The sequence below is a fragment of the Natator depressus genome, chromosome 1 (genome assembly GCF_965152275.1).
Source record: "Natator depressus isolate rNatDep1 chromosome 1, rNatDep2.hap1, whole genome shotgun sequence".
In the NCBI taxonomy this organism is placed as follows: Eukaryota; Metazoa; Chordata; order Testudines; family Cheloniidae; genus Natator; species Natator depressus.
The window spans coordinates 139,644,749-139,664,406 of record NC_134234.1 but is presented as its reverse complement, the minus strand read 5'-3'; the positions used below and the strand labels follow the sequence as shown (position 1 = coordinate 139,664,406).

Genomic DNA, 19,658 nt, shown 5'->3' with positions numbered 1-19,658 from the left:
AATAAAGGTCCAGGATTACTTTCCTGTGATTTTCCATGGCTTGTCCCCAACTCAGCTACAATTATTTGACAATCATCCCACGATTCAAGCAGGGCCTTAATTATTAGGGAATTCATGGACTTGATTGGGCCAGCTTCTTGCATTCAGTGACCTGCTTTGTGATTAGCTAGTGACTATATATAAACTTCCTTCTTCCGTTCTGGCCTTGTCTGAGCAACAAGTCATTGCCCACTAGTCGCTACTAGGACCTACCCTGACCCTTCATTGCTGCCTCGTCCAACTCTGCCTTGCTGTCTCACCTGAGCCTGCCAGGTGCCTTGCTATACCTTCCCCTTGGATTGCATCTCCTGGCGATCAGACTCTTGCATGAACTCTGACAACTGATTGGGACTGCCCTGGTGTAGTCATTTACAGACTGACCACTTTGCACAATTGTAAATGACTACACTGGTCAAAGGCATTGGAGCATCAGGCCCAATACTGAAATAGATAAGAACGGCCATAATGGGTCAGACCAAAGGTCCATCTAGCCCAGTATCCCATCTTCTGACAGTGGCAAATGCCAGGTGCTTCAGAGGGAACGAACAGAACAGATAATCATCAAGTGATTCATCCCCCATCGCCAATTCCCAGCTTCTGGTTATAAATATATTAGCTGTAGACACATACACTAGACAGATCAGATAAATAGAATATTTTGTCTTTTTTCCCCTCCCAATTCAGCTCAATTTCCCATCTCCACCTACTGCTCAGCCTTCCCCTTTCCACATGTAAGGATCTATGGACTAGAACCCAGGTCTGCAGAGCCTTGTATGGCCGATATTCTCACAGTGCAACCACGAGGCTATGAAGAGCCACAGCCTGCGCTAGACTTAAGCAGACTAAGCAATTGCTTAGGGGCCCACGCAGCTCAAGGGTTGGAGGGGAGGCCTTATTAATTATTAGTATGTGCGGGGTCCCAAAATATTCTTGCTTAGGAGCCATAATGGGCTAGCATCAACGCTGGCCACAGCCAGGGAGCACTGTGGTGAGTAGGCACCACAGGAAGTACCGCCCTTGGGATCCAGAGTGAAAGTACCCTATGGCCCTCTGATTGGCCAAGCCCCCTATTTAACCATGAAGGGTGTCCCAGGAAGCTGTCTGGGCAACCACAGACTTTGGGCCTGCTGCATCTCCAGATCTCACCTCATCTCCTGATCTCTAGTCTCTGATCCCAGCCTGACTCAGACACTGATTCCTGTCTTGTAATTCCAGCTTGGTACTACCTCTGATCTCTGGTCTCCGACCCTGGCCTGACTTTGACCCTGACTCTTGCATATTGAGCCCTGTTCTAACAATTCATCTAACCCAGTGGTGGGCAACCTGCAGCCTGTGGGCTGCATGTGGCCCACCATGGTAATCTGATTACGGGCCATGAGACATTTTGCTGACGTTGACCAGTCGTGGGTACAGGACCACCCCCCCCCCCCCCCCGCAGCTCCCAGTAGCCGCGGTTCGCCGTTCCTGGCCAGTGGGAGCTGTGGGAAGTGGCTACTTAGAAATAAATCAATATATACGACAAGCAATGCAGTACATAGTTTTCTGTTGGACAAAGATTTTTGTCTTTGATCTGCACAAAACATTTTTGATAGGTACCACCTGAAAATTCTATAACCATTAAGTAATACTGGTACTTTGTTTACTATGGATGACAGCATCACACAAAAGTGATAAAGGCATTTGAGTAGTATTCATGCACTCCTAACAGTGGCAATTTAAAACATTATATTGTGATGTAATGCTGCAATATTTTATGATGTAAATATAATACATTTTCCACTTAGAATCCCAGTTCTTCCTTGTGTTCCAAACAACCTCCTCCTCTATTCAATCTCCACTTTAAAAGTTGTTTCTTTCACAAAGCCTCTAAAAACTGGTCCACGAATGTAAAGCCCTACTCAAGACTGAACCTTCAGTGTCTGATGTATGTCTGTGTATTGTTTTTGATTTACTGACGGAAGCAAGGAGGGGATGAAGGATAGAGTGCTAGATGGATGGGGCACCGTAAATGAAAGAATGATTCTCAGCAATGAAGAGCCTAGGCTAACGAGATAGAGAACGGCCAAGTCTGGGAAAGCATGGGACTTAAGTGAATATAAAGTTAGGGGAAAGGTAGAGTGAGACCACAAGGAACTGTGAAAATCAGGTCGACAATTCTGAGTTGGGTGTGGAGATGTAAGTCAATCAAGGTGGGCCATTATGGTCCTATTTCATGAGGAATCTTGGTCTATCTTTACAACTCATTTTGGACTCCCTAGAATGTAGAAAACAGAGATGCAGGAAGCCTGTAAAAATGAAATAATTAAAAATGACTCTAGAATTTCTAATCTTGTTTGCAGTTAAGTACAACTCATATTCAAGAGTAGGAATTATAGTGCAGCCTGCACAAAGGCAAGACAGGTAGACAGATGGGAACAAGTGGGATCAGAAAATGAGCCAAATGAGATAATGAGCTAAGTCACATAGGTCCAAAGTTAAAGGTAGGTAGTACTAAGATGATCCAGAGGGAGAAAAAATATGGAGAAGAGAGCCAAAAAGTCTTGTTCTCAGTAAAGAACACAGTTCCAGAGTTAGTGTTCTAACTGAAGCACACAGGGACTGGCTTTCTTCATAACTCAATAATAACAGAATATAAATAGATGGTCTCAGACTTCCTGTGTGACCAGGAACAAATCACTTTATCAGTCTGTGCCTCAATTCCTTATTGCAATATGAGAATACTACTTTTTCTCTCTCTAACTTATTTAGATTGTAAATGCTTTGGAGCAGTCTGTTTGTCTGTACACTACCTAGCAAAATGGGGCCCAAACTTGGTTGGGGGCTTCTCAGCAATAGTGAAACATAAATAACAAATAATAGAACAAGCCAATTAGAAAATAGATTATTTATAAAAGAATATGTTTGAGAAACTACATTTTTGTATATAAACAGTATGTAATATACACTAGTTTTTTTACTATTGCCCTGAATTGGAATAACATGCTTAGGTATGCTGAAAACAAACTATATTACTGCCAAGAGAGATTCCTCTTCAGTACAAGGTATGGAAACCTGTGATTTTTGGAGTAGCAAGTAATACATTCTGTTTTCTAAATATTCCCTTCCTGATGACTCTATTGTCTCTAGATTGTTGCATACTCTCTGATAAATATTAAGAGTAAGTTTGTTTCCTTGTACTCCCCTGTTAATCTGTCTATAGCCATCTGCGGTCTCTTGTCTTATCCTGAGATTATAAAATCTCTGGGGCAGGAACTGTCTTTTTGTTCTGTTTGTACAGTGCCGAGCACAACAAGGTCCTGGTCCATGGCTGCGGCTTCTAGGCACTGTGGTAATACAAATAACAACTAGATAACTAATTAAATCTCATTTGCAGATTCCTCCCTGAGCTTGGCTGTCCCAAGGTCGCTCCAGGACATGCTGTGTCCTATTTCACTTCTCTATCTCCATTATATCCATACTGAAAGTTAAAGAGCTGTACCTCCAACCACTGGCTAGAACTTCAGTAACTTTACGTTGATACCTGCTAACCAAGTGAGTCAACGGAAGAACCCTGACACCTTGTTACACACTCCATATCACCTGTGACCAGAGGATTATGTAGGCCTCCATCCAAGATCAGACTATTTATGTGAGTAGGTAAAACAAACAAACAAATCCTCTTTCTATTCTCTCTTTTTATGACTATGTTTGCTGAACTGTTACAATGCATGAAAAGGAATTTTCAGATGCTCATCCAGTTGAGAACTTTGGATAGGCACATTCAATACGCTGCATAAACTAGCATAACAAGATTCTGCTCTTTGAAATCTAGTATTAATTTGTCTTGTGTAAATATAGGGCAGCAATCTCTTTTCCTGAGTGTAAAACAAAGTTGCAGTTCCACCTTGACGTGGCTAAGGCATCCTAAAAGCCACTCCTGGTAATACCGTAGTTAATTTTGCAGCAGTGAATTCATTAACCACTTGGAATTTAAAATGGAGAATTAATGATAAAATGTTGTACACCTGGTAGATATTGAAAGGACACATTATCAGCTGGTGAATTTTGCTTTTGCTTTTTATGAGAATAATTATATTTACACTACTGTTCTTACATAAAAAGGTTTTACATAAAAGAGATACCTCTGGCATTCCACATATTCCAAAATTTTATAATTGTTCAAATAAAAACTATTAACTACTTTCAAAGCTGTTGGAAAGTTTGCTTGTTTGTTTTATACTGAGCACATCATCTGCCAAATATTGCATTCACCAGCGTAATTAGAGAAAATCAGAGTTGAACAGGGATTTCATTAGGGCAAGGGCTCCTCTTACAGGAATCAAGTGTTGAAAATGTCAGATGATCCCTAGTGGATTACAACTTAATTTAAAGATAGCAAAAACCAACAGATTTTAAATTATTTCAGTCTCTGCAAGTCTGAATAAAAGTGATTTTTAAAATTGGCTACTATCTTTTCTAGCTTGCTAAGCAAATACATTTACATACGATTGAACAGAAAAAAGCGAAACAACAAAAACAGCCTTATGTCATATAGTGGATTAATCCTGCTCTTGGTTAAATACCTTTACAATCACAAAAACTGCTATTTATTGAAGAAAAAACAGCAATTTTTTTTCCATAAACCAACAGCATGCCACAGATGACCCTCAGGAATCACAAGGTTTCACAAACATACCATAAAACTCAAGGGAAGAAACCTCTGCTCAAGATTCTGCCTGAGATCAACTTCCATCCAACTGCCCAACTTTCGAACCAAGGGCAGTCAAACTACCCCAGCCCTTTGGAATGCTCTCTTTCTTGAGAATCGGTGCGCCTGACACATACCCTCTTCTCTTGGGGATGGATTCCCCTTACATGCAGTGTTCACAATGTTTAAAAAAAGATCCTGACCAAATTCTTCTCATTCTAGAGGAGACTAGAAAAGGAGAATCCACTCCTGTGAGCTCTGCTCTCAGGGACCTTTAAATCAAGGAACAAAGACAACAGAGTCCGAATTCCCGTCTAAGACTGAGCCCTGAAAAACCAATCTTTTCTTTCTTCCCCGAGCATTTATTAAATTCAGCTCTATAGAAGGGTTGCTTCCTGATATTTCAGCTATGATGTGGTACTCACCCTACTGGACCCTATATTTCTGTATCATGCCAGCATTTATTTACCTAAAGAAATTAGGGGTGTTTGTAATGGGGTGGGGTCAATGCAGAGTTAAAGCGGAAAAATCCCAATTTCAGGTATTCCTTGGCATTTCTGCATTTGCAGTAGAGAGATTTGACCCTGGCCATCTGTTTGGGTTCTTCCCTAGTCTAAAAATGACTCAGAGCCAAATGAAGCTGATGGGTGGGGGTGCAGAGACCAGCTGCTGTGTAAGATTAGAGGCTCTGGCCACTTGGAAGTCATGAAAACATTTCTGAACCATGAGGATTTTCCCCTGGAGGCTCCACATTATGACGACTGTTCTTCTGCATGTGGACTGTAGGATACTGGCAATGACAGACAAGAGGGTCATGATAAGAGTGATGGAAGGCGCTACCCTCACTATGTGCGCTGAGCAAACTGCTTCCACAGCACTCCAACTTCTATCATCTGGGACTGAATGATCAATGTTGTGGTCGCAGACTCAGATCCTCTGCCTGGCTGCATTTTGACACAACTGTTAGACTAATAGAATGCCCCAAGCCAACTATATTTTATACTTTAACAAGAACAAAACAACCCAAAGAAACTCCAAAATACGAATGTTTAATCAGGATATTTACTTCACACAGATTTCTACTGTGAACAGTTAAACTTCAGATAGAAAACCCAATGTACTGACAGTCAAAAATTCCTTGAGTAAGGAAAATTATGTTTAAAATGTTCCATAGTACTGTTATAGAATCTAAGAATTTGAAGTTTTCAAGGTATTATGCTATCTACTGTATTCTTTAAAGAATATGCTCTGTTTGCACTAAAAAAAAATAGGTATGATAACAAATTCAGTCCTTAAGTGGGGTTTTAACTTTTTGGTTATCCTTATAATATTTCTGTTTTTAGATCAGATGTAGAAAGGGGCTAATTTGTTTCTTCAAAGTGGATTGTACGCAGTAACATAAAAAACTCTTATAGGTAGAAAGGGGAAGTGCTTCAGCAAACTTCTCATCCAGCCTGTAACAGCCTTGGCCCCAAAGACCCCATTTAGGCTGTAGTACTGCTCGTCTCAAATCTCAATTGTGTGGGCAGAGTTGGTTTCCTTGGTGATGTTGAAGTCAGCTGATCAGTGAAGGAGGGAAGGAAGAATTACATTAGTCGCTCCCTGAAGAAACTCACAGGCTGGAGTCAAGTGCAGCCCCTGAATTCAGCAGTGATAAAGCCTGCGGCTCATCAGCTGCTACCTTACCATATGTGTTGCCATAGCAATCTGCTAGGAAACGGGACATATTTCAAAATAAAATTAATAATAAAAAGCTCAAACTAAGTATTGGTATCAAATACCAATGAAAGGCTTAGCAATATCACGCTGCATTGCCTAGGTTCAGCAGGGGTAGAAGTGCCATGAAGGCAATTATCTTAAACCCGGGACTAGGGTGAACATCACGTTGTCCTGCAGAGACTCCTACCTGACAGATTAAGGATGAACATTCAGAGGCTCAAAAAGAAAATGGTTATTTCTCTATAACCAGAGTCTGATGGATGTAAAGCAATCCTAGTCTACAGTAGGACTTTAAAGATGGGGAAGAAAACTGAGTGTTCTGAAACTCATGAAAGGAACATCTATAAAAGACAGCAGCCCTCAGAAGTTGCCAGGTAACAGTTACCTGCCCTTAGACTATAGCCAGGAAATGAAAGTTTGTTCTGATGATGTAAGGCTTCTGGAGCATCTTGTGTTTGATTAGTTAATTGCATGATCACCCTGCATGAGGGTAGCTCTGGAGCAAACTAGATTTTTCTGGCTTTGTAATTTAAATATTTTCACACAAAGAACTCTTTGCTCATTTACCATTAAGTTTGCACAAGTGCACTTCACATCAATACAGTCACTTAAAATCTAGGAAATCACTAAAGAAGAAAATATTAACATGTATACCACCCCCAAAACCACACAACAGTAGAGCCCTGTGTGGATACAAAATTTGTACCTGCATCTGATCCGCAAAAATGGGCTGAGGATAGCCGCATCCGCAAATATGGCTATCCGCGGACTTGCAGGGCTCTACACAGTAGCACACTCCACACTCCTGTCCTACACACAGCATACTCCCATCTCATATAGCCACAACCAATTATTCAGAATGAAACAAAGCCCCAACCACATATATTTTCCTTTATTAACTACATTTTTGTCTATCTAGTTGCCTCTACCCCTCATCTTCGATCTTTCAAACATTCTTTTCACACTGCCTATACACAAACTTCAGCTTTGTTTCTTTCTATGAAGACATACTCATTTGCTTCTTATTCAAATCACTTCCCACTAGTTTCCTCCTTTGTACCTATTATTCCTATTGTAAAATATACATTTCTAAAAATCAAATCTATGTCCTAAAAAATTGAGAACTGCAGAGTCAGAGTTAAAGTTGAATTTTTTTTGAATAAGTAATTGGATGTGTGAAATATATTGTTGAGTTTGTGGTATTTTCTTTTAAATTAAACTAGCTTATGTCTGACATTTAGTCTAGGCTTACATGGACCTACACTTTGAACAATTTTGACCAACCCATTTGCTACCTAGAGAAACCCAAAGGAAAAAGTTAGATTTCAAATTTAAACATGAAAACTGAGTCACACATAACAGCTGCTAACTCTTAAACTGAAAACATTTGCTGATTTATAACATTTCAGAAAACTATTTCTCCATTAAGAAAGGTGTAAGTTTGGTGGCAATACATTCATTATTTTTCTAAGCATCATAAGGGATTTAATTCCCACTATACGCGTACATTTCAACTCAACTTTAAACAACAGAATTGCTACTGAGGCCTCTATAATCAGCAACATCTCTAATTTGTCTCCGGTCTCCTAAATACTTTTATTCCAAACACACCAAAGGGGAAGTCTTCACCTCATGATGGTAGTACTGGTGCTACAAATGCACAAAAAGTAACTAGATTCAAAAACAGTCTTATTACAATGTATTATTCATATCTACCATAAAGGAGGTGTGGAAAACTAGGTTGTCTTTGAAAGAGGGACAAAAGTAAAACATCTAGAAACCCAAGAAGCTCATGTCATCCATCTATAATATCCTTGCTATCATTTGACATATTTTTTTTGGTGTGGAGTTAATTACAGTTACTGAGGTAGTGAAGTTCTGTGTGTATTCTGAGATACGTTTTGAAAAATAAAATAAAACAGATGCATCGTGAATGTAAGGCTCTGATGATAGGGAAGGGATTCTCAAACTTTTTCTATTGGTGACCCCTTTCACACAGCAAGCCTCTGAATGTGACCCTCCCTAGAAATTAAAAACACATTTTTATATTTAACACTATGTTAAATGCTAAATTTAAACCCTATTGCTTAAAATGAATTTATCTTTTCTCATGGCTTTTAAATTAAGACTTAAACATTTTTATCGAATTATTGTTATAAGCAGAAAAGGTATTTTTTTTAGTAGAATTTTATTTTAATACTTGACAGCAATTAATCACAAGCAGCAGCCAAAAATCAGTGAGCTGGCTGACGTTGTTTATTTGACACAAGAAGTTTTACTCTTGATGTTGTTTCAGAAAGGGCGCACCTGATGTTCTTCTTCCCATGAACCCAGTTTTGAGATTTCGTCTTTATTGTGAGAAGGCTGGAGAATCCACTCTCGCATTCGTAAGTAGTGGGAAATGGCAGAAGGACTCAGGGCCATTTCAGACACCAGTGGGTATTCACTTACAACTGAGCACCAGAACTGGTTTGGAGGCAGCTGTGTGAATTTTGCTTTCACTTCATCATCATTAGGGCCCTACCAAATTCATGGTGCATTCTGGTCAATTTCATGGCCAGAGGGTTTTCAGATTGGTCAATTTTATGACTTCAGATGTTTACATCTGAAATTTCATGGTGTTCTAACTGTGGGGGTCCTGACCCAAAATGGGATCATGGGGAGGGGGTCCCAAGATTGCCACTCTCACGTCTGTGCTGCCTTCAGGGCTGGGCTAGAGAAGGTTCCCTGAGCAGGAGGTGGGTAGGTGCCAGGGGTTCCTAGCTGCTAGTCCAGGCCAGTGGCAGATTAAGGCAGGGGTCCCCGGCCAATCTGAGGGCCCCCCAAGAAAAACGGGTGCCCCAGCCCTGGAAGAAGCCCCAGGGGTGGTAGCCTCTACAGGGTCACCCTGAGTCCCAGCAGGAGCTGTGGGGGAAGAAGCCTCGAGCACGGGCACACTGAGCCCGGCTGCAGCTGCAAGGGCTAAAGCCCCGAGCCCCAGCTGGAGACACGGGAGGCGGAAACCTCGAGCCCAAGCTGCCCTAAGCCCCAGCTGGAGCAGCACAGGGGGGAGAGGGGGCGGAAGCCCCGAGCCCGGACTGCCCCGGCTGCAGCTGCCAGGAGCAGAAGTCCCCAGCCCTGGAAGGAGCTGCTGGGGAAGAAAGCTCTGAGCTCCGCGTCTGGAGCCGCACAGGAGTTGCAGGGGTGGGGGAGAGCCCAGAGCTCAGCAGCCGGGAACAGAAGCTACCAGCCACGGTAGGAGCTGCCAGGGGAGGAAGCCACCAGCTCGACACACAGAGCTGCAGCAGGAACTGCGGAGGGTGGATGTACCACCTTCATTTCTGTGCTGCCTCTTGAGGTGGGTCTGATCTCCCCACCAACAGAGGCCAGGCAGGGGAAGGAAAACTCCTGTTCCTCTCCAGCCTGGCCAGACTAGCAGCTAGGAGCCCCAGGCCTCAGCAGCAGGGGGGAGATCAAATTTCACGTGATCATGTGACAAACTGTTCCTGTGCAGGAATATCCTTAGTAGGTAACTGCTCAGCTGCCACACTGAGAGGGTTCTTCACCAGGGAATGAAGTACTTGTGGTAGTGCTGGGAAGTAGCGTGCGAACTCTTTGTGAAGGGCCCTCCGATGTTCACTGATAGCTGACTTGAGAGCACTATCTATGTTGACTTCCCCCTCCTCCTTGCTGAATGAGGAAAGTGTCGGAAACGTGCTGTATCTGTCTGTGTCCCACTTCCTGCACCACAGATCCAACTTCATCTGGAAGGCTCTGATTGTATTAGTCAGGTCTATTCATGTTGAACGTTTTCCCTGAAGTGACAGATTGAGGTCATTAAGGCTATCGAAGATACCAACTAGGTATGCCAACCAGAGAAGCCATTTCTTGTCACTGAACCTTTGTTCAGCTCGTTTCTCTTTTTGCAGGGAAAAATCTGCCATCTCTTCATGAAGTATAAAAGCACGCTTTCATGCACTCCCCTTAGAAAGCCATCGGATTTAAGTGTGGAAAAGCAAAACTTCATATTCACCACCCATTTCGTTGCAGAGCTCTCAAAAGAGATGACTATTCAGAGCATGTTCTTTAATGTAGTTTGGGCTCGTACAACACCACCCACCACAGCATTAAGGCACATTGACAATGTCTTTGCACTAGGACTTCATGATGGAGTCCACAATGAGTGACAATCACATTAGGTGACACGCACTTTACTTTCTGCTGAAAGCCAGACCATGCACCCATCATGGCTGGAGCACCGTCGGTACCACAAAGATTTTTCTACTCAATGCCACTGCTTTCGAAAAAGCCATTCACCATATTGAAAATGGTCTGAGCTGTTGTGGTTGTTTCAAGTTGTTCACAGAATAACAACCCATCCTTAAGATCCTCGGCATTAACACACCATACAAACACTACGAATTGTGCGCAGTAGTTTCATTAAGTTGAAGGCTGAACATACTGAAAGCCGTGTGTTTAATTTTGCGCACAACTTGTTCTTTGATTTCTTCAGACAGCTCATATATTCTCCGTTTAACAGCGTCATTCGACATAGAAAGTATATTAAGCTTTTTGGCAGTATCGTTGCCAAGCATAAGGGACACAGTACCTTTGCATGCTGGCAGAACAAGCTCCTCACCTATCAGAGGTTCGGGTGATTCGTAACGACACAACATGGCGTGGATGAGGCCTCCACAGCAGAGGACGTTTGTTGTCTAGTTTCAAGATGTCGCTGCAGTTTGCGTGGTTTGATCAATTCAGCAGACAAAGCTTCTCAGCAAATGATGCACTTCAGTTTTTCAATACCAGAGGTAACTATGCTGGTAAAACCGCGTTTAATGTAAGACTCGAGATACTTCCGGTTTTTAGTGGTTTTAGCAGTAGAGGTGCCCATTATTTTCAAGAGAAAGTATGCGCCTGTGTGTCTGCCTGTTAAATAATAAAAAGAACAGGAGTACTTGTGGCACCTTAGAGACTAACAAATTTATTAGAGCATAAGCTTTCGTGAGCTACAGCCCACTTCATCGGATGCATAGAATGGAACATATAGTAAGATATATATACACACACACGGATAAGTTGGAAGTTACCATACAAACTGTAAGAGGCTAATTAATTAAGATGAGCTATTATCAGCAGGAGAAAAAAAACTTTTGTAGTGATAATCAAGATGGCCCATTTAGACGGTTGACAAGAAGGTGTGAGGATACTTAACATGTGGAAATAGATTCATTATATGTAACGAACCAGCCACTCCCAGTCCCTATTCAAACCCAAGTTAATGGTATCTAGTTTGCATATTAAGTCAAGCTCAGCACTTTCTCGTTGGAGTCTGTTTTTGAAGCTTTTCTGTTGCAAAATTGCCACCTTTAAGTCTGTTACTGAGTGGCCAGAGAGGTTGAAGTGTTCTCCTATCGATTTTTGAATGTTATGATTCCTGATGTCAGATTTGTGTCCATTTAGCCTCTCACAGTTTATATGGTAACTTCCAACTTATCTGTATGTATATATATAGATATCTATCTGTCTTACTATATGTTCCATTCTATGCATCCAATGAAGCGGGATGTAGCCCACGAAAGCTTATGCTCTAATAAATTTGTTAGTCTCTAAAGTGCCACAAGTACTCCTGTTCTTTCTGTGGATACAGACTAACACAGCTGCTACTCTGAAACCTTAAATAATAAAGTGCTACTTCAGCTGCTGAACAATCAAGCCCTCTCATGTTGTCTCAGTCCCAGGGCTGGCCATAGGAAAAAATAGTGCCATGGTCAAACTTCTATTTGGTGCCCTTTCTTGGAAGTGGAACAGGATGCAGGTGCAGTGGAGCTGGGCTGGAGGGGCTTGGGGCTCACAGCCCCATGCCTGGCTGGGGTCAGGCCTCCCAGTTCGCAATTCTCGCTAACCAGTTTGAGAACCAGTGTGCGATAGGGTGTATCAGAACTGTGGTGTCTGCGATTGGGAATTTATTTTCCCAGGTTACTTTATGGTATTTGATGCTCTTTATAATCTGTTTGACTATTGTATAGGGTAATTATAGCTTTAACAAATGATGCACAAAAATATTTTCTTGTAGGTTACAAAATACTATGGGCATTTGATTGGATTAATCTGAATAGTTTTTCAAGAAGCCTCCTGTAACAGAAAAGCCTACTGGAGTTGGGAACCAGAGCTCTCAATGCCTTAATTATTTGCTAAATGCTGACAATATCGCCTGTACTGCACATGACAGCACTATCGCCACCCTCCCCGCCCTAGAAAGCTTAGCAACAGTGAGACAGATATAGATAGGATACATGCATCAGGAAACAGACAAATATCTGTCTATACATCTGTGTATATGTGTCATAAATTTTAATTGTGGCATTGAAACTATGATTGAACAAGGCAATAGAGAACTGCACGTTTGCAAAACACATGTGGACATAATGCTGGTATAGAACAAGATAGAACCCTTACTGACTAATGTTAATAAGGCTATCTTTCTTTAAAAACAAAAACAAACAAACAAAAAACAGTATGTATGATTAAAATATAGTTCCACTGTTAGGCTGTATTCAGCATGGGCAACAGCCCCTTTTGGTGGTTTAATGGAAGGGGAAGAGGGATAGTTAGGGATCTAACAAGAATATGACAGCTCTTCCTCCAGTTGTAGATAAATTGAGATGGAGAGACAGAGTTTTTGAAAGCTATTTAATAACAACATTTCTTCCCCCGACTTCCTTTTCCTTGGAATAGGCAGAGTAGGAGAATGGCACACTGAGTCAACCAAGGCTGAAACACCTGCACCTAGTAAGATAAAAGCAGAGGAAAGGTTGCGGCAGTTTGTTTTAAAACGTTGCACATGTTATATACCTTTGCCACTATGTTTATATGTTGTCCGACTATCATTGTTTGATTGTGTGTCTATTTATTGGATTGTAAACTCTTTGATACAGGGACTGCTTCTTGTTGAGAGTCTGTACCACACCTAGTACAATAGGCCCCCAATCCTAACTGGGGCCTTCACGTAATACAAAGAGGAACACATCTTTTGCAGTATTCTTAAAGAATTTGAAGGCAGTTTTTACGTTGATTTGCCAAATTTACTGGAGCAGTGACTATGATTTCCTCTATATTCTGCATATTGCTGAGGGTATAGCTGGTGCTTAAAAATAAACCAAAAACTTAGCTGAGCTTATTTTGAGCTTTTTCTCCCAGTCGCATCTGTTGGCCCCTACTTGATAAAACTATATTGAAATCTGTGTTTCATTCAGTTAATGTGACAACAGCAACAAATACTGTTATTTTCTGAATATTTTAGACATTTTATTCAAACAAATCTGAACAAATCTTTAAAATCATGGGCAGCAACAAAAACAGTTTTGCAACTGGCAGTTCTGTTATACATTTGTTTGCTTCTCCAGGGACAAATCCTACCCATGCCCCCTCCAACTCCATCGCCCCGACCCCTACTGCCTACCCTGATCTGCCATCCAGGGCTTAATTTGTCCCCAGGCTTGGCAGGGTTGAGTAAGTCTGACGTGAAAAGTGATACTTTTATGTTTGTTAATAACACTTTTTACAACAGACTTACTAGCAAGCAATAAATAAACTACATTTATATGGGCATGTATATGAGCATATTTATTTGTTTTTCCTAAAGCTAATTAAGTATTTTAGGGAAAAAGTGTTACAGCAGCCACCAGCAAGAGTTGATGGCCGCTCTCTGAGGCCACCAAAAAATTTGTCCTGAGAACCCAACACTAGCTTTCCTCTCATTCCTTTCATTGCCCTGCTCTGATGATGATTGGCCAGAAGAGGAAAGCAGGAGCTACTTGCTGAATATTCCTCAGAGAACAGGTAGGCAGGGGTGAGAAGTAGGATGAGCCCTGGCCAGAGCAGCTGACTATGTGCACCAGGAGGGAGTGAATGAACTGTTCCATGAAAAGAGGAAGTAAACTTGCTCCCTCCAGAGCAAGGGAGAAGCAAGGGAGGAATTTGAGAGTCTAAGTTGAGAGTCACAATTAATTCTCTGGTCTGTTCCTGACGTGATGCAACTCGCTCCAAGCCGATTGTAAATTTATAATCTAGCCCATAATGTTGTAATTTTACATCATGCTTTACAAGGAGCAGAAAATACCACAAAGGAATCGTGTGCAGACTTTATTCCCAGTAGACTGTGCAGAACAGATGGGCTTTTAAGAAGTCTGTCATTGTGGTGATGCGGTATTTTTTATTTTGTTTTTAGGAGGAGAAGGGGGTCAACATGCTGGGTTATTGTAGGGTGGTTGCAGTATTGCCACCCTTACTTCTGCACAGCCTTCAGAGCTGGGTGGCCAGAGAGCAGTGGCTGCTGGCCAGGTGCCCAGCTCTGAAGGCAGCACCCACCAGCAGCAGCGCAGAAGGGTGGCAATACCATACCATGCCACCCTTATCTCTGCTGCCTTCAGAGTTGGTCAGGACCGCTACAGTTACAACACCATGAAATTTCAGATTTTAATATCTGAAATCATGAAATTTATGATTTTTAAAATCCTATGACTGTGAAATTGACCAAAATGGGTGGTGAATTTGGTAGGGCCTAAAGATGAGTAATAAAACAGGATTTGACCCTGGCACACAATACTTTTAGGGTAGCCTACATAGGATTTATTTGTATAAAGGTAATTATTCCATTTTACCACGAAGATGTTTCATATAATTAGGTTTGGAAAGATTTTGAGCTGTTAAATGTCCGTAAACATCAATTTCATCATACACACACAAACTGAAGAAAAAATATTCCATTGATAATAACCAAAACGTATAAATAGGCAAAGAAAGAAAAACTGCTCAAGAACTTCTTAGAGTTTGATTTAAGGATATTTGCTTTGCATATTTTGACGTGATGCTCACAAAATTTGTGCTTTAATGGTTATAAAGCTTTAAGTCTTTCTTGAATTGGACACAGAATTCCAGTAGTGGTCTCACCAGTGCCAAATACATTCTTTACTCCTACTCGATATTCCCTTTTTTCATACATGCAAGGACTACCCTAGCTCTTTTGACCAGAGCACCACACTGGAAGCTCATGTTCAGCTGATTATCCACTATGATCCCCAGGTCTTTTCAGAGTCACTGCTTCCCAGGATAGAGTCCCACATCTTGTAAGTATGGCTGGAATTTTTGCACCAAGTTATATTACTTTACATCTGGCAATATTGAAACACATATGCTAGAGATAACTCATTAAGCAGTAACACAAATAGCAGTGCTTACATGCTGTATAAGTTATTCTATCCAGAAAAGGATAGTGGTACAAATAGGATTGTGAAATGACCGACATATAAATGCAGTGTAATATTTTGGAGCCATTGAAGTGGCTCCACTTCCCATGACTCGCTGAGGACACAGACCATGGAAATTTCCACCTCAAGAGTTTGACAGACCTGATTGGCTCCCTGCTTTACATGAACCCAAGAGGTGTTCCAGAAAGTGTCCAGGCAACAGCCTGGATCTTCTGTTGATGCCATGGCTGTTCCTGCTCCTTGCTTTTGAATTCCTGGCGTGACCTCAGCTTTGTTTGGACTTTGTCTCCTGACTCAGACCCTGAAACCTCACTTGGACTCTTCCCCCGGTATAGACTCTGGTCTGGACTTGACCACAAACTCCTCAGCTACTCCTAGCCTCAGGTTTGCCCCTGTTCTGACCCTTGGCCACGAATGCCCTTGCTGGGATCCTGACAATGCTTAGCTTTAGGCTGGAGAGATTTTTTGGGGGGGGCAATTTGAGTTTGTTTAATTGTACAAGCCTTGTACAAGCATGTTGTAAGCCTTAGAAACAATAGGTTTTTTTCCATATTTTGAAAATTCTAAACTCTTCCACCACCCTATTAATAGCTCAAAAATTACTTCAGCCTTGGTTTGCATATCTATTCCCAGTGAGATTAGTACACAGCCCACTTATATCTTTTTGGTTTCTCTCATTATTTAGATATTTTCCCACCAAATTTTATAGACTTAAGTAATAAATACAGAATGTAGAGTCCCAAAACATTTTACAAAGAGTGTGCAAAGCTACAAGTGTAGCCTGTGGACATTATAATCTTCATGATAGCCACTACAGAGTTTAATGTCTGCATCTATGACTAGCACTACAGAATTATAAAGCACCACAGTGTCTGTCAGAAGCTATTGATTTACTAAACCACAATTCATTAAATTCTAAAATGTATTTTGCTGTTTTTAAAAAAATCATTCTCCTCTCTCACTGTTTCATTCATCACTGTCAACTTTCTAGGATTTGTATTTGTAACACCTTCCCTAACATAAGAAATACTAGGATAGTTCATTTCTACAGGTTTATCAATATGTATTCCTAGCATCCTTGAGAACCATGTTGCAAATGGCTTTGTTATATGTATGTGTGACCTTTGGCAAATCCCTACACCTTTCTGTGCCACAATTTCCACATATGCAGAAATGGAGAAATTATCATTTGATTACTTTGAGATCCACAGGTGAAAACTGCTATAAGAACGATTATTATTATGAACTCTGTACTGAAGATGAGAACCAACAGGAAAATGTGCTATTCATTACACAACACCTCTAAATGAGGCTTTGAAAATCTTCCTAGTATAAACTACAGGGCTTCTTCTCCGCCTCAGTGGGTCCCGTGCTTCCTTCTAGCGGTGGGTCAGGATAATGTCTCGTCTCTCAGAATTTCCCCCCTCTGTTTATAGTGGACGGGGAAATTCTGTCTCCAAGCGGCCTTCCCATTTCTGGGCCTACTAGGCCCTCACTGGTTCACTGCGGCTTCTGGCCTGCTCAGTGGGCATCCAGTGAGAGGTTCCGCCCTCTACTCCGGGCCCCAACCCAGGGACCCTACAGTAGCAGTCTCACTTTGCCAGTTCCCAAGAAAGCTGCTAGCTTCCCTGGGTTACTTCCCCATGCCCGTTGGCTTATTGTCCCCACTTTGCTTGGGCGGGGTTCCTGCCGACCCTCCTGCCAGGGAAGAGAGAGCCCCTAGTCTCTGGTAGCCCTTCTGGGCATGGCAGCACCACAGCAAATGCATGGCTCAGTCTCTCCCTTCTGATAGGGTCCTTTTCTTCAGGTCTTTGGACCTTGAAGGGTCCTTAGCTCCTGTTCAGAGTAGGGTTTCTCCCCAATCTCTATATCTGTGGGGTTCTCCCCTGGTCCTTGTCAGCTTCCGCACCATTCAGCTCGCCTCCACTCTCACAACACCTGTCACCCACACTGACTGGATGCGGGGGAAGGCTTTTAATCCGTTCTGGCAGGTTCTTAATTGACTCCAGGTGTCGTAATTAACCTGGAGTAACCCCTGCTCAGTTACCAGGAGAAGAGGGACCTGCTTATACCTTCCTTGGCCTTTTGGCTAAGATCAAGCACAGTTTTTGTTCTTGTCAGTTTAATCTCTGATATGTTCTCTATTTGAGGACTGTCTCTTAAATTGATTTTTGGAACGGAGGGCTGGAATAGGAGCTTGCTCTGTCCACCCCACGCATCGACCTGGTATTGCAGTGCCTCCAGGAATGTTAACAAAAAAAAAAAAAGAAAAGTGTAAGTAGTCTCTCGGTCTATGCAAGGCCGTGATCAAGTGTCTTGATGTTTTTGGTCTTTTGGCCCTGAGATGAAAACCTTGTCTATGTCTCCAGGACTGTGAAGTACAAAAATTATCTAAGTTATATCTGTTCTTATCAGTTTAATATCTGCACTCTCCTGTAGCCATCTGGCCTGACTTTGTCTCACACACACATTATATATATATATAGGGAATAGGGGTAGGAAAGGAAAATTCTACCCAACTGACTAAAGTATATCAGAATTAAATAAGATTCACCCAGTATTTATAGAAAGTGATAACAGCACAAGAAGCACCCTCACAGTTAAGACTCAGATTTTAGTTTCACAACACAGATTTTTAAGGCTTTAATAAAATCCATTAAAAATTATAAGGCTTAAACTTGGTATTTACACTGCCTAATATAAACCCAATATACAAACCTTACCTACATGAACAGTGCAACTCAAGTAAAATACATGAGTAAGGGCTGCTGAATCAGGCTATAGGAGTTAAACCATCATTTCAGATAGAGCAATAGTAGATCACTGAATCTTTTGTCACAAACTTCGCCAAACCCTGAGTTCTGTGGAAAGAAGTAACAAACATAGCTCACTTTATAAAAATCTTATCTGGTTGTTAATGTCTGAAGTACACTAAGTTCTTCCAGTATTAAACTTTAAAATGAAATAAGAAAGCTATGATAAAGCTTCTAAAATAGCCACTTAACATACTCAGTAGTAGAGCTAGTCAAAAGTTTTCCCAACAAAACAGTTTTCCATTTGAAAATGTGATTCAACAGAATTGAAATGTTCCACAGGAACATCCCTCATTTCAGGATGAAAAAAATTCTGAAAATTTTTCACAGACCTAAAATCCTGTTTCCCAACCAGCTCTATTCATTAATTTTGAAACCCTTTTTGGTGATAGTGGAAACAATTGCAAAACTTCTATCTATGTGAATGGGACTTGACATTGCCAAATTACACAAAGTCTCTGTACAGTTCTACTCACCCAGGGGCAGCAATTTCTTTGGCAAACAATCTCTATTCATTTACAAAATATGTTTAGGTTTTTGCATTAACATAAATCATCATGGTAAAGACTGTTTTAATGATGTCACTGGTAATTTTTTATGACAACTTTGCAAGGCTATATTCATAGAGATGACAGCAGAGTTTGAGTGGGAATTCTGCTGGAGGAGAAGGTATTTGTAGGTATTTGTACTGGTATTATAGAGGCTGGTAAGGGCAGTGTGCTGGGAGAGAAGCTGAGCCCTGATTAGGGGGCGGGGCTTCTCTGACTAGGGGTCCTATAAAGGTAGCCAGCCAGTCAGGCAGTGGCACAGACAGCTGCAGCGGCACAGGAGCTAGCAAACAGAGCTGTAAATAGGGGAGTTTGAGTGGGAGTTCTGTTGGAGGAGTTTGGGGGGAAGACTAAGAGAGCCAGGCAAAGGAACAGACAGGCTAGTGAAGGGAGTGTGTCGTGGTCTGGCAGTGTTGTGGTGCTCGTTGGGGGTTTGTTTTGGTGTGGTTTGTGTTTCCCGGACTAACAGGACTTAGGTGAGAAGGCGATGACAGATACAGAGGCAGCAGTGGGAGTGACCCAAGCAGTGGAAGACACAATGAAGATGACTGGATGTAGAAGCTGTGGCATGTACATGATCCTGGAGGGGGTACCTGAAAAGAGT

At 41.7% G+C, this 19,658-nt stretch overlaps 1 protein-coding gene and 1 non-coding gene across 8 annotated transcripts in view; one reads left to right on the top strand and one right to left on the bottom strand.

The window, feature by feature from the left end:
- Window positions 1-19,658, bottom strand: part of CNKSR2 (connector enhancer of kinase suppressor of Ras 2) — a 375,664-nt gene that overhangs the window by 34,195 nt on the left and 321,811 nt on the right. The window lies entirely within an intron of this gene.
- On the top strand, window positions 17,762-17,953 carry LOC141981119 (U2 spliceosomal RNA). Its single transcript, XR_012637671.1, has one exon. It is a non-coding gene; the product is annotated as a U2 spliceosomal RNA (small nuclear RNA).